The following is a 14,395-nucleotide window of genomic DNA, read 5'->3' on the forward strand; positions in this document are numbered from 1 at the left end:
AAAGAGTTCACATAATTTACAGTTGAATTGACATTATACGGGGCGTCCAAATTTTACAAACCATCGTCTATAATTAGCAATAAATTTTCAATGACGGGATATGTGACAAGTTGATTCCGACGAAAAGTCAAAAATACCCTTCTTTTTTAATCAGCCCCGGTCGCTTTGTCTATCGGACAGACTCTCTCCCAATGCATTTCGTTTACTTACGAGCCCCCTAAGCTTTCACTCGAGATAATGAAATATTGCCTGTACCCTCAGAGAAAAACATATCATTCTAATTTCTGTATTTGCCTATCTACGAGACTCAAATTCCTTTCCGAGACAGGTATTTCATGATGTCTTCTCGAGAATCTTTTGGGAAAACACCGAGAGGATGCATGCTTAAAGAGGAAGAAGAGGGTGGCAGGATGAGATGGAGAAAGATGCAATGATACCATGAATGATGAAGTCAACTGCAATATTGAGCGTGAAATAAAATTGTGACAATTTATCTTACACACCTGTACTGTATGTCTCCCGTATGTGTAGACACTGCTAAGTTATTTAACACACATAATTAACAACATAAATCCATCCTTTCTAATTGTGTATTTGTGCTTTCATACAGTGTGTATCTGTACAGTATACACCTTCTTGGTTTCCCGAAAGGGAAAACTATGGAATCACTCTTACCGACTTTGCAAAATTGTGAGTGGGCCCCAGAATGCAATGTGGGCAAATAAATATTACGCGGATCACAAAGTCACTAACTACTGTACTATTACGGTTAGAATCGTCCAACACGGCAGTATACAGAAACATTGTACTCAAAGCCGAAGCCAAAGTGAATTAATCAGGTCTCACATCCTGAGTCTATGCATGTTAATTTCTTCAATACCTCCCTCATTACCTTTCGGGAATCATTTCATACTGTAGCTTTGATTAACGACTTGCATCGGAAACCCTAATTCGAACACAGACTTTTAGGTGCAATATGATATTTTTATAACTGATATCGATTCTATTCATCTGATCATCTCTAGATGCCAAAGCATTGCTTAAAATAGACCACAATGAAATCATAAACAGGTGTTTATTATGTGATACAATCAGCAAAATTACTCTAAAAGAAATACAACTAGGAAAACACTAATGTTTCTAACTATTCAATTAAAAAGCAAAATGGTAATAATGTGTTTGATTGACAACTCAATTATCTCTTGACAAACTGTCATAAATGATGTTAAGTTTGTGCCTAACAAAAGCTTAGATTTGTCAAGGTTAGAAATGACGTGTATAACTTTCGATAATCTGTGTCAAAGCCTTCAAGTCAAAATCATGAAAAAATATCACAAAGATGCTCTTCTCAAGGATCAGGGCAACTCACAAAATTCACAAACAATGTCTGGTTAACCCATCTAGGCTAGATGTGCAGATATTTATTGATCACATCCAAACCTCACCAACTATGCAATTGACAACTGCAATTCTGAAAAATAAATACATTAATTAGAATTTAGAGACAGTGGCTCCTAACTGGTTCTGATCCAAGAGATATTAAACACTTGGATAAATGTGTGGTAGCGATTCCAACTTACTGCTCACTTCTTCACCCCTTGCCCTCACCGTGCATGCCAGCACGACCCCTACTGTACATGAAATGCACCTTCACCTGGCCTTCGATCCATCCTCACCCTGCCTTCAACCATCAGATTGAGATAATGATAAAGTACAGTACAAAGTCACAATGCAGCCCTCCCCCCACCCCCCTCTGCCAACCACCACCCAAAAAAGAGAGTGAACAGTCTCTGTGTGTTACTGCCAGGGTAAAAACTGGGTTAAGTTAAATAAACACCTTAAAAGCTTCAGGCAGATCATAAAAGCATTGCATCCTGTGAAATTGATGATTCAATTAAATATGGAAGCTTGTACTCTTATTTATTCTTTTAATATCTGTCGTATATTGAAGTGTTTGGCACCACAAAATATTCTTGTTTAAGCACACAGTACTGTACAAAATTGCCTCACCAGATAAACAGACTGAATGTTAAAATAAAAATAATGCGTACATGTACAGCTCCTAGAATTAAGCCCCTTCGCACAGATCGACATCTTAATTCAAGTAACGCTGAACTTCCCCCCCCCCCCCCCGGTACAATTCATAAAGAGATTTATTATTCAAGATGAAGATGACAGAAATCTCACGCTGCCTCTCTTTAATGAAGTAAGTCTCACGGATGACTTGACTCCAAATGGATGAACGATGAGCTGTTGCTTTCCCCCCCCCCATTCCGCCAACCACTTTAGAAAACGACACGAATATGAACGTGGAATGATTAATGGAGGAATGATTAAAATAGCAGAAACGGTTTCCAGTAATATACATCAAAGATAAAAATTTACACACGGGCTGATGGACACAGGTTTATATAAAATCAGAGTCTCTGTGAGCACTTTGGTGTTCTATGGTGGCAACTAGCCATACATCAGCAAATGAATAATATGGGCTTTGCAACAGTTAATAAACAATTTGAAAAATTTGCTCTCTTGTAGGGAGAAGATCCAAATGCAAAGCAACAACAAAATTTTGCTCTCAACTTTACCCATGGGCGGCGATCATGGGGGGGACGGGGGGGACATGTCCCCCCCAATATTTTAGGTGGGGGATATAGTATCTAATATCCCCCCCAATATTTGGTGGCATAGTTTTTTTTTTTAGCATATTGTTTGTATTTTTTTTATGATATCGCTAGAAATTTCAAAGTAGAAAATGCTTAGATGCAACTTACAAGGCCTGGGAAGTGCCATTTCCAGCGATCTGGGAGGCATTTTAGGCCAAAATTTTCTTTCGCGCTTCGCGCCAACTTATGGTGGCGCTACGCTTAGATAGTTTGCCTACAAGCTTCGCCCCTCCCTTGGCACATCCCTCGCAAGGCGCCGGTCTAACCGTGTCACAATTTGTTACCATATATGACCGAAAGTAGTTTTTACTTTTTTTTGCGAAATGAATAGCTAGACGGACCGCATCCGTAATGAAATTTGGTTTGCCGAGGAAAATAGGGCTGTAGCAACCATATTTAAAAAAAAAAAAATTATGCCACCAAATATTGGGGGGATATTAGTTACTATTAGATACTACCGTATATTCCCCACCTAAAATATTGGGGGGACATGTCCCCCCGCCTCCCATGATTTAAATATATATATATATATATATATATATATCATGGGGGGACAGGGGGACATGTTCCCCCAATATTTTAGGTGGGGAATATACGGTAGTATCTAATAGTAACTATTATCCCCCCCAATATTTGGTGGCATAATTTTTTTGTGTGACTATAAATAGAAAATAATGCGTGAGATTATTTATCCAAATCATATTTGGCGGTGGCTAAAACTTCATCCAACACATGCTGCATGAGGTAAATGACTCTTCGTCGTCGTTTCTGTGACCTGTGACCGTATAGCATGTTGTCACTCATGATTATTATCATGTCTGTACATCTCTTGTGTATGAGTAAAAGTACGTACAATCATATATATGATCCACATCGCTATGGGTTCACTGGGTTTCCATTTGGCCTGTTTCCTACAAGATTTCTAACCGCAGACGCGTAGCCAGGTGGGGGGGGGGCGAAGGGTGTAGACCGCCCCCTCGAGCATATTTTTTTTATGATATCAAAGTTTTATAGTAGCCGTTATAAGAGGTTTTAATAATTGTACACCAGTAAATTAACTGTGTCTGAATTTTCGAAAATTCGTTGACCAACATTCTTTATCATACTTCCCTCTACTCGTGCAATTTTTACCGATCTGTTAGGGGTTGAAGGGGGTTTTTCTATATTGGTTGTCCATAGATGAAAATTTGTGCAACATTATGGGTATGTTTTGAATTGAATTCATGATTCAAATTCTGAACAAATAATGGGCTTAAAACCTTGAAAAATGGGGCTGACGGGTATTGTGGGGCGTTACGTAGAATTACCTACAAAAGCAATGATCCACAGGAGATGTGATGAGGTCGAACATGATGTGTGACTGGTGACAATCTTGAAAAAGGTTATGAATAAAAAAAAAACTATAGGGAAAAGCTTGGTTCTCAGGCGAAAAGTGTACATCTGGTTGGTCATTTTCAAGCCCGATAAGTGCCATTTCCGGTGATCTGGGGGCTATGAAATCCAAAAATTTTCTTGTACGCTGCGCGCCAACCAATGGTGGCGCTCCGCTTAGATAGTAATTCGCCTGCACCCAAGCAAATGTCCCCCCCAATATTTGAAACAAATCGCCGCCCCTGACTTTACCATCAAGCACTTGATATCCATTGATTTGCCTTTTCATTATTTGATAGAAAAACAACTGAAATAAGACTACTGTATCTATAGATTTATGTGTGAAATATATATTTCTGGACTTTTTAATGACTCCCTTAAACAATGTCACAGACAATATTTGAGACAAAACATATAGATAATTTATAATTTAACATTTAAGCTTCAAAATGACTTAAACAATGTAAGATACAATAATATACAGTAAGTTATGAACAAGCTGGTTTCTTTTGACATCACAGATATTATTGGTTCCACAACCTTTCAGGGAAGCCTAATCCATTGAGAGGAAATACGTTAATTTTATGGCTGACAATCTTTCTTGCTGCAGACTTTGAGAAGCTTAAAGGCATTGAAGACTCACCCCAAACCATGTGCCGCGCTCTGAAAAAAGTTAACTTTCCGTTGCTTGCAAGTGAAGTTTTCTGCTTGTTGCTACAAAATACAGACAGTAATGAAACGATATACCTTGTTATCTTTAGCTGGACCTGAGATGTCCATCACTGTATCGTTTGTACACTGTGCTGTGGGTATTGACCGCAGCTGTATGTACTGACTGTACACTACTGTCTAATTACCAAACGCAGCAAGCTGTACCATATTTTCTGGGATCGATGGTGGTATCTAACACTTCTGTTACACCTCATTCGAAACTAGGTCAGATTTACCGGCGTTAGACGTTTCCTTTTGCGCGAGTCTTCACACCCTTTAACTGTCTTACTTTGAATCACAATGTTACATTTATTTGTCTTTATTTATCTATTTATTCATTTAATTATTTATTTACTTACATATTTTTGCAAAAACAAATCTCTACTTTCATAGCACAAACTAAAAAGTGCTCAGTTGCACTATGTACTTTCTTTGCAAATAACCTTGCCCACTTTTTATGTCTTTACTTTCAATATTTACAATACTTTGGGCTACTTCCATCACACATGTGTCAATATATTGGGACAAACAAAACAAATACATACAACACCAATACATCCAAACAACTTTATCCTTTTCCTCATCAAACGTAGTTTTACATTTATATTCTGTAAAATACCTTTAGCCAGTTTAGCATGCAGTCAACAAACATTAAATGTACTATTTTGACTGTACACAGCCTACATAAATGACCTATAAATTTAAGCCAGACTTTCGATGCTCCAGATAGTATTTATAATGTATATATGAACATTACTTTAGGCTACAGGGTTATTAAATCAAATAACAGCTTCAAAAAGCTGCAACTATAGAGATGATCACCGGAGACATCACACGTTTTACTAATTGTATCACCAGTCCACTTTTCTACTTAATTTGATCAACTTTTTTCAGCAGGCATGCAAAAAGTCAATGAACTTGGTGTGGGGACATACATATATATTTAAGCAAACATAAATAAATACATATATACATGTGTATATATATATATATATATATATATATATGTATATTTTTTATCTCTGGAGTACGGCAAATATGTCACCAAAACAGAACTAGTATTGTTCGATACAGGTGACAAACGCCTACAGTGGAATTACGGCCTTCCTTACCGGTTTCGAACCTCTGGACATACAATCAGCGTCCATAGCCTAGTGGTTGGTGTGTACGCATGTAAAGTGGGAGGCCTGGGTTCGAGTCCCGGTGGGGGCTGGAAGTTTTTTCACTGTTCTGGATTTTCCAAATCACTACAATTTCAATTTTTTTATATATATATATATATATATATATATATATATATATAAATATATTTATATAAACACAACAAATTAGAAATATTATGCTGTAGTGTACATGAAGTATGCTGTACTGTCCACGGTATGACCGGACCTACTGAACACAAGACTGCACTGTACTACACTTAGTGGACACAACGATACAGCCCAGGAGCACATGTCTGCTCCCGGGCTTTCCCTCACCACCACTGGAAAAAAAGTTTATCGAAAAGTTACAGGTTAGGGATCATTACAGTCCTGTACTTTTTACTTCTAAATAAACAGAGACAGACAATAAAAACTGAATGTTACCCTGATTGAGCCATCTAGACCAATGTGTTTAGAATCACACATACAATAAGATCCTCCCCTCGATATAACTATGAGTGCTACTCTACAGCTGGGTATGTCGATAAGAAATAAGTACTATTTGATGCTCTTTATCTGCATGTATGTTACAGTAACTGTCTCTTAATCAAATCACAGTAAAATGTTGAGTCACACAAATTTCATTTATATTTATTAGTAAGTGTGTGAAAAATTAAGCATAAAAGTGATGAGCCTGCAACCTGCTCATGCAAATAATGTGCTCAACCAATAAATGGAGTATGGTAAATGAATTAAGCTTAAGGCCAAAACAAAACCATGCACACAAAGAAGAACAATTTACATGTGTATAAATGGTGCAAAGACATTACTTGAACCTTTGAGAATATTAAAAGTTAGAACCTTGCCAATATTAAAAAGAAATTATGGTGTGTTTGATGACATGAAAAACACTAAATATCAGACCCAACTACCTGTATATAAAAATTTCCCCAAAACTCCTCCATATAAGGCCCCGGCATCCACCCTTCATGTTTGCCCTTCCGATTAGAACTTTTGCTAAATCCTTTTTCCACCAACTCATCTCTGAATCTGGATAGATGACTTTAGCACACATTATGCTACATTAACACAGTACAAGCAATGCTAACACAGTTCAAAACCTCATCAAGCAGTTTTGCTTGATTTTGTAAAATGCCTAAGTCAGAGAATAATTTAGCATTCAAAGTTTGTGTATCAGCTTTGAACGTATTTAGACTTTCTCTTATAAAATACTATAGTTCCTGTGTATAAAAACTGCTATACAACTTCGCACTTGTATATAGCAATTTGCCAGTGTTGCATAGCAACTAAATACTGGATAAATTATTCCTTGTAAGTGCTTGTACAGATATATTTCAGCCAGTAACCACTCCATCACATCATCAGCATATACAGTATCTCTTGGCTACTAATAGAAGGAATGCTCAAATATATGTAACAGACTAAATACATCTAGTTCACAATGTAAAGAGTGCAGGTGTATCATTCACTAATGAAGTTTGAACACAAGCATGAAAGTCAAAATCAGTTCCAAGGGTGTTTGTTCGCTTACTGTATACATCCAGCAGGTTGAGATCTAACAGTCAAAGACTAAGACCGTGACTGAGATGTGTAGATATAAGACTGAGACAAAACCAAGACTGAGGCCTGAAAAGTCGAGACTGAGACCTAAAGGTCCAAGACCAAAACCTTATAAATGAGTACAATATACAGTGAAAAAGAGACAAGAGAAGTTGCTTTACTGTATGTGTACACACTTTCATTGTCATGAAAACAAAATGTGGAATACTTTGACCAGTGTCTGTCAGAATATGGACAGTAAATATGAGCAGTTTGAAATGTTGTGCCCTGATTCATCAGTTACACACTTCGTTGTTGAGAGAATACAGTACAGAAATGACAATATGCGATGACACTTTAAAAACAAGCAAAATGATACATTGGAACATTAACGAAACACATTCGCATGATATCCTCAAATCCACCATTAGCAATGTTACGACTGTGACCTCAGCTTTAGAAAAGATGAAAAGAGTCGGACTTATATTTTCATGGATCTATTTGAACCAAACAAAATGCCGACCTGCTTGGCATAGCAAACACAAGGTGACACAGGGTCAATTTAATCTTACAGTAAGTTTCCAGCCGTTCTGTGTAAATCATACAAGTTTAAGTAATACTGTAGCTGCAGTGGTTCTTTGAATATAATATACCACAAGCACTAGACTACTCACACTGCCAATTACTGAACATGGACCACATCTTCTACCCGTAGTAAATGTTAATGATCATGTACAGTTAGGATGTGTGCATGTGATTACAACTATAACTGGTCAAGATTAAGCCCATTTTTTAGTTGACTAGGCATACTGCATATTCCCCACTGGTTGTTGGAAATGTTCAGTACGCTCACATCAGTGTGTGACTATTGATTCTGATAACTATTCAAAACTAGGTCATGGCACTTTAGTTGCGTTGTGTGTTTCTCAATTCTTCTTCAGTTGAGAAGTGTACGGCTGGTGTAGTGCAGTTCTATTGTACATATTATCTTGTAAAAAGTGTCCGGCCGGACCAACTAGTTGCTCAGGAAATAATTGCCGACTGGACAAAAGACCCTTGCAAAGTTTGTCTTGTTTGATATACTACAGAACGCAAGTATATCCCCACCAACGTCAACATGAATATCAATTGTATGTTAATTTATATAACAGGATGAATGGCCCTCAAAAAACAATGAGACATGATTATCATTGTGTGTTGCTTAATGGATTTGACTCAAGACTTTAATACTTGACATCAAAAGGGAGTGAGACCAAGCTCAAAATGTCAAAGCCAGGAGAAATCTAAGGGTAGGCCCTATTTGCCAAATACCATACATGGAACACAAATACAGTATTTTGTTAAAATCCAAGCAAATTTTGACATGGGGAAAACAAAAGTAAAGCTTGCTAAAATATAGATTTAAGAGGAATGTGACACTGAGGAAGTTGCTAACTGATGGTCTCCAGCCAAAAACAGTTAAAAAAATTATCAGTCATATTTCCTAAACCAAGATAATGAAACTGCACACAGGGGTCACACTAATTAGCGTCAACTCACGACAACTCACGACAACTCAAGACAACTCAAGACAACAGGTTTAAAATACCATCAAATACAATTGATGTTATCAGAGTATATCCGGAAACACCTTTAAAACTGACTGGAACCAGCGTGCATACAGATCTTTCACGGGAAAAATGTTTTTGTCGTAAAAATCGCCAACTTTTTTCTAACGTTGAATTGGACGACGTGATGCCATTGCGCTTGCGCAATGACATTGGACCGAACCATTACACTACAGGTAAGTGTAATTTTTCAATGATTTGACGGAGAGAATAATAAAACCAGTCAAAATGATAGTAAGCAAGCAAGACTCTGTAAAGTTAATAATAACATATGTAAATTACAATGGAAAAACAATAAGAAATATTCATTATTTTAAAACATTAAATAATTTGATTTGGAGTTCATTCACCATACTTTGGTGCTTTATTACTACGACAACCCACCTTACCGACACTGTACACAAGGTACTTTCCAAACCTAGCACAAACCCACCCATATTATAATGGTTCGGTCCGATGGCATTGCGCAAGCGCAATAGCATCACGTCGTCTAATTCAACGTTAGGAAAAAGTTGGCGATTTTTACGACAAAAACATTTTTTCCCGTGAAAGATCTGTATGCACGCTGGTTCCAGTCACTTTTAAACGTGTTTCCAGATATACTCTGATAACATCAATTGTATTTGATGGTATTTGATGTTATTTTAAACCTGTTGTCTTGAGTTGTCTTGAGTTGTCGTGAGTTGTCGTGAGTTGACGCTAATTAGTGTGACCGGCACACAGTACCAAGAAACTCCTTACATGACTGAAGTCAAGAATCTCTTCAAACTGATATTCATTTTCCCACAGTGAACACAATACAATAGGCCTAGGTCTAAGTGAAATAACCATTAACTTAATGTGAATTATTCAATTAGTTTATAAAATGGCATGATTTAATCAAATGGATTTTGTAACTTCCTTTATCTGTTATAAGCCAATACTACTACATGTACTACTAGAGTATACTCACTAGGCCTTACATTGTAAGTTAGGCCTAACTAACCATAGCATTACTATTAGCCTAACGATAACCTATAGAAGGAAATTGACTGAGTATTGCTAGCTCTTGTTGAAAAAGATTAACCTACTGTTCTTGATCTGATTCGAAGTTGCTGACTTGGAAAAGGCTTGCAATACAACGACGATGTCGATAAACGGCTTAGGCTGAAATACTGCAAATTCGTTGTGCTACATACCACACACTTACACTGTGTAATTCACATTCGATATCTGGAGGTGATCACTACTGGACTACAATATTACAGTACATGCAATTAGTCCTCGATTACAGTACAACATCTACTTGTCAGTATGTATGGTTCCGGTTCAGAGAGATGTAAACATATTGCATCACCAATCTGAAGTTAGCTATGACAGTATTCATCGCAGAAATCAACCATAAATAAATACTGGGCTACGGATGCTGACAACAACCATTAAGTTTGGATAGCATTGCTTCAAGAGAAGGTACATATGGTTCAATAGGTCAGTAGGGGGGGGGGGGGAGAGGGAGAAAGCAAGGGTTGCAGAGGAGAGGTGGAAATGGGAGAGTGGAAGGGAAAAAGGAATCTGGAGTAAAATTAAGAGGTATACTATTTATTAACATGTATCTTGCGAATAACCTTCGTAGCTATTTTTCCTGCTAACCCCATACATAATTCGCTATACCCGTGACTGTTAGGTTCATACGGGCACATATACATATAAAGTAGCAGTGCAGAATTCACATTGGCTTTGGCCAGTCAACAACATGTGAACCATTTCTTTCTTGTTTGGGGACTTGAAGGGAGGGTTGTAAGCCTGTCATTATTATCGTTGTTATTGTGCATGTAATGCATGGGGGCGGGGGGGGGGGGTGTTTGGGTGGAGAAGAAGATTGGGTTAGGTACGTGTTACGATCAAGGGACTCCATTTCGACTGTCTGTTGACAACACGACGTCGCCTGGTGGTATAATTGCCACAAAATAGTTGAACATCAATTGTGAGGACCCTCCTCCCCCCCCCCCCAATCGAAGATCCAAACGTGTTGCATTCATCTGGATGGTGGCCCCTTTCAGGATCGTTACTTTAGCGGCGGATACGGAAGCTTCCAAAAGTATTGGGGTGGGGGCAGAAAGCGGCAAAATACAACAACAAAAAACAAACAGATTTATAATACGAAAGAAAAACTTTTGAGAACATTTGTCATGATGATATCACAAACCACCTACTGGACGTGATCCACTCCCTTGAGTAAGATGGGGTTTAGCCCGCTCACAATAGGATATATACATCCAATCTACCACATTATATCGAGTAAGGGACAAAATGTTAAGTATGGTGAATGTAAGCTGATATAAATTTCTTTTAAGATTAGTGTTACACTGCGTACCGAATTTATCAGTATAGTTTGTTATATTTTTGTGGCGCTATTTAATTTCTGTATATTCTCCGAAATACTATAAGTTGACACAAAAAATTGCAAATTTGATTGTAGGCTGACCGTGCACTCTTTTCCGCTTTCACGAAATCCAGCCGAATATCCAGATACGTGATGGGAATGCACCCAACTATGCCTAGTCAGAAATACAGGGGAAGAGAGGGGTTTAAGAGTGGGGGGGGGGGGCAAGAACGTAATTGGTAGCCCTAATTGGTGTCCCAGTAGCATGCCGCAGTGCAGCGATAAGCTAAACTTGCAGATGAAATTCAGACCCACATACAGAAGTTCAAAAGACGTTTTTACTGAATTGATTGGTAGATGGTCTACAAATGATTGTAGGCCTATGTAGCTTACTCCATAAAAAAAAGCATTTGAATAATTGCCCTCTGAACATCACAAACTTTTCAAGACCTTCGCATGTAGCAGAAATTGTTATCCAATTCTTTAGCGCATCATCGTTAGAGGGTCTGCGACATCCATTAACTTTTTTTAAGCTATATTTACATAAACATGCGGGGTGTTTTTTTTTTGTAGTGGCCTAGCGCAGTTAGATAATTAAGCTCTCCTTCGTTAACTTTTAGTAGATGGAATGCCTTTCCCCTAATTGTCTGTAAAACATTGCCTCTGGGACCTGCTTGAGGCTCGAAGAAAAATGTAAAATACTCCAGTATGCTGTATGTGCATGGACGTATAGATAACTGCTGTGTCAGTACGTGTTGCTGAAAGAGGTATAGTCTGATTCGGCGGTGAATTGGGAAATGCCATGGTTTTAGTCAGGCTTTTCTGCCTTTAATGCTTTCCAAATATCCTAATTCTCCGCCAAAGCTACTATAATACTTATTGTAGATCATGATAATGAATGCCCTGCCCGCACGGTCTACGCCCACGATCCATATTTTTGCCTCCTTAGTACTCTGAACACTCATCGAAAAGACTAAGGCTTGACAAAAGACCGTGACGACTGTTCATCCAGGCAGTGGCGTCGCCAGGGGGGGGGGGGGGGACACGTGCCCTCCTAAAAAATCGTCCCCTCCCCAAATGCGAGTTGTAGTGTTTATAAAAATACTCAAACAAAAACTTTTTTACAAAGGACGAAACGTATTATGTTCATCAGCCTAAATCAGGGCCGGATTTAGACAAGTGGAGGCCCGTGGGCAACCTTCAGTGGTGGAGGGCCCCCCCCTCCAGTGATCGTCGTCCTGGGGGAGGTGTGTAAGGGGAGGGGTATTGGATTTTTTCCAATAATTAAGGGTTCTTGGATGCGAAATGGTGCAGTATTTTGTGATTTCTGAAGTAAATTTTGTGATTTCTGAAGAATTTTCATTACGGTATGTAGGCCTGTTTGCCTGCAAAATGTTCCGTACAAGTAAAAAGGTTGCTACAACCTCTCTCACTCTCTGGAAACTGCAAAATGTTTTCAAAATCAAGGTTAGGGTTAGAATATCAGGTCAGGGTCCATTAAAAGGGAATGTGGAGCATTTTCTTTCATAATCCGACGTCAAAAATGACTAAAGTTATCTAGAAATTGGGTTCTGGAGAAAGGGGGTGTTGTCCCATTTCCAAGAATTTGATCGGCCCGCATATGCTAATTATCCCGGAAAACCGAAAAAACTCACACCCCGGGCCTAAACTTGCTTTTAGCTGGACTGGACTAACATGATTCATGACGAACATGTTAATGCCAATTGCCAACTGCCCAGACGCGCACGGGCCTGTGTATGTGTGTGTAGAGGGGGTGAGAAGACAGTTGTTTCATCATTGCACATGAAAAGAATCAATTAGCAATACCTGTCTGAAACCTAGCGGGAGGTGATGACAGGCGCACTGTCAGGGTGTACTGAAATGTTTCAACCAAAACCATTAACCTAGTTCTAAAGAAAATAGACGTTGAGATTGATGACTTTGGATATTAGGCCAATCATGTTTGTCTGCCGACGTGTGATTTGCAATAACGGGAAAACAACCACTTAGCTGTTTCTACCATTCACAAAGAGATACAATTAAAATTGAATATGACTTCAAGCGTATGCATGGCGTAAGCCGCGCGCAATATGATTTTGATTGATGATATTTGTCAGCCTACATTTAATTTTTTTTCTTCAAATTTCCCCTTATATATATATTTTTTCATGAAGTATGTGGAGGCCCCTTGTTGTGGAGGCCCGTGGGCAGCTGCCCACGTTGCCCATTGGTAAATCCGGCCCTGGCCTAAATTAAAAACATAAATATCGGACAGACTATAAGCCTGAAAATTCTTGAACACGTCAAGTTGCAAAATATAGCACCAGACAATTGCATCTAAGGACCCTTGAGTAATGAAAAACTCAAAGGGGAGGGGAACCCCCTACACTTAAACCCCACCCCCAGGACGGCATTCACAAATCAATATCCTCCCCCCTAAAAAAAGTACTGTGCCCCCAAATGTCTGCGACGCCACTGCAACCAGGCCCGTATAGCCAAGAATTCTGCGATTGAGAGGGACACCGACAATTTAGGAGTACACATATGATGGTGACGCAGATCGCCTGGGGAGGCGGATCGAAGTATAGTCTGCATGGGGAGGGGGCACAGTCCCCGTTGTGTCCCGCCCTCAGGCTAGCTCTAGTCCATCTATTATCTTCAACTTGCATGGTATCTGTTGGATTCCTAACCCTTTGGAAATACTAAACAAAACCTCTTCACGTATACGTCTTTGTATGGCTTCTGCCAGGCTGACATCGGATCTTATGAGAGGTTTGCTCATATATGAATCAAACTAAAGTGATCCTACACTGGACAGAGCTAAAGGAGAGCTGTGCTTTCCGTCACGGATACTCCTGCACCAAAGTTGTGAAATAATCGCGAGAATGACTGAAAATTTCTAAACAAGACATTGATAATGATAACCTAGATAACGATAATAGGCCGTAAACGGTCCCGCGCTGCCAAATTCCTCAAAAT

The 14,395-nt window shown here is 38.8% G+C and overlaps 1 protein-coding gene across 3 annotated transcripts in view; it reads right to left on the reverse strand.

The window, feature by feature from the left end:
• Positions 1 to 14,395, reverse strand: part of LOC139968726 (stomatin-like protein 1) — a 57,699-nt gene that overhangs the window by 42,594 nt on the left and 710 nt on the right. Inside the window, exon 1 of one of the 3 annotated variants that reach the window (XM_071973044.1) lies at positions 10,244 to 10,389. The exons of 1 other annotated variant lie outside the window; for it this stretch is intronic. The gene's annotated coding sequence lies outside the window, so the exon portion shown is untranslated. Of the gene's footprint in view, positions 1 to 10,124; positions 10,390 to 14,395 lie in introns of those variants that run through there. One more of the 3 variants, XM_071973043.1, reaches the window with a different exon arrangement.

Source organism: Apostichopus japonicus, chromosome 6 (assembly GCF_037975245.1).
Source record: "Apostichopus japonicus isolate 1M-3 chromosome 6, ASM3797524v1, whole genome shotgun sequence".
Taxonomy (NCBI): domain Eukaryota; kingdom Metazoa; phylum Echinodermata; class Holothuroidea; order Aspidochirotida; family Stichopodidae; genus Apostichopus; species Apostichopus japonicus.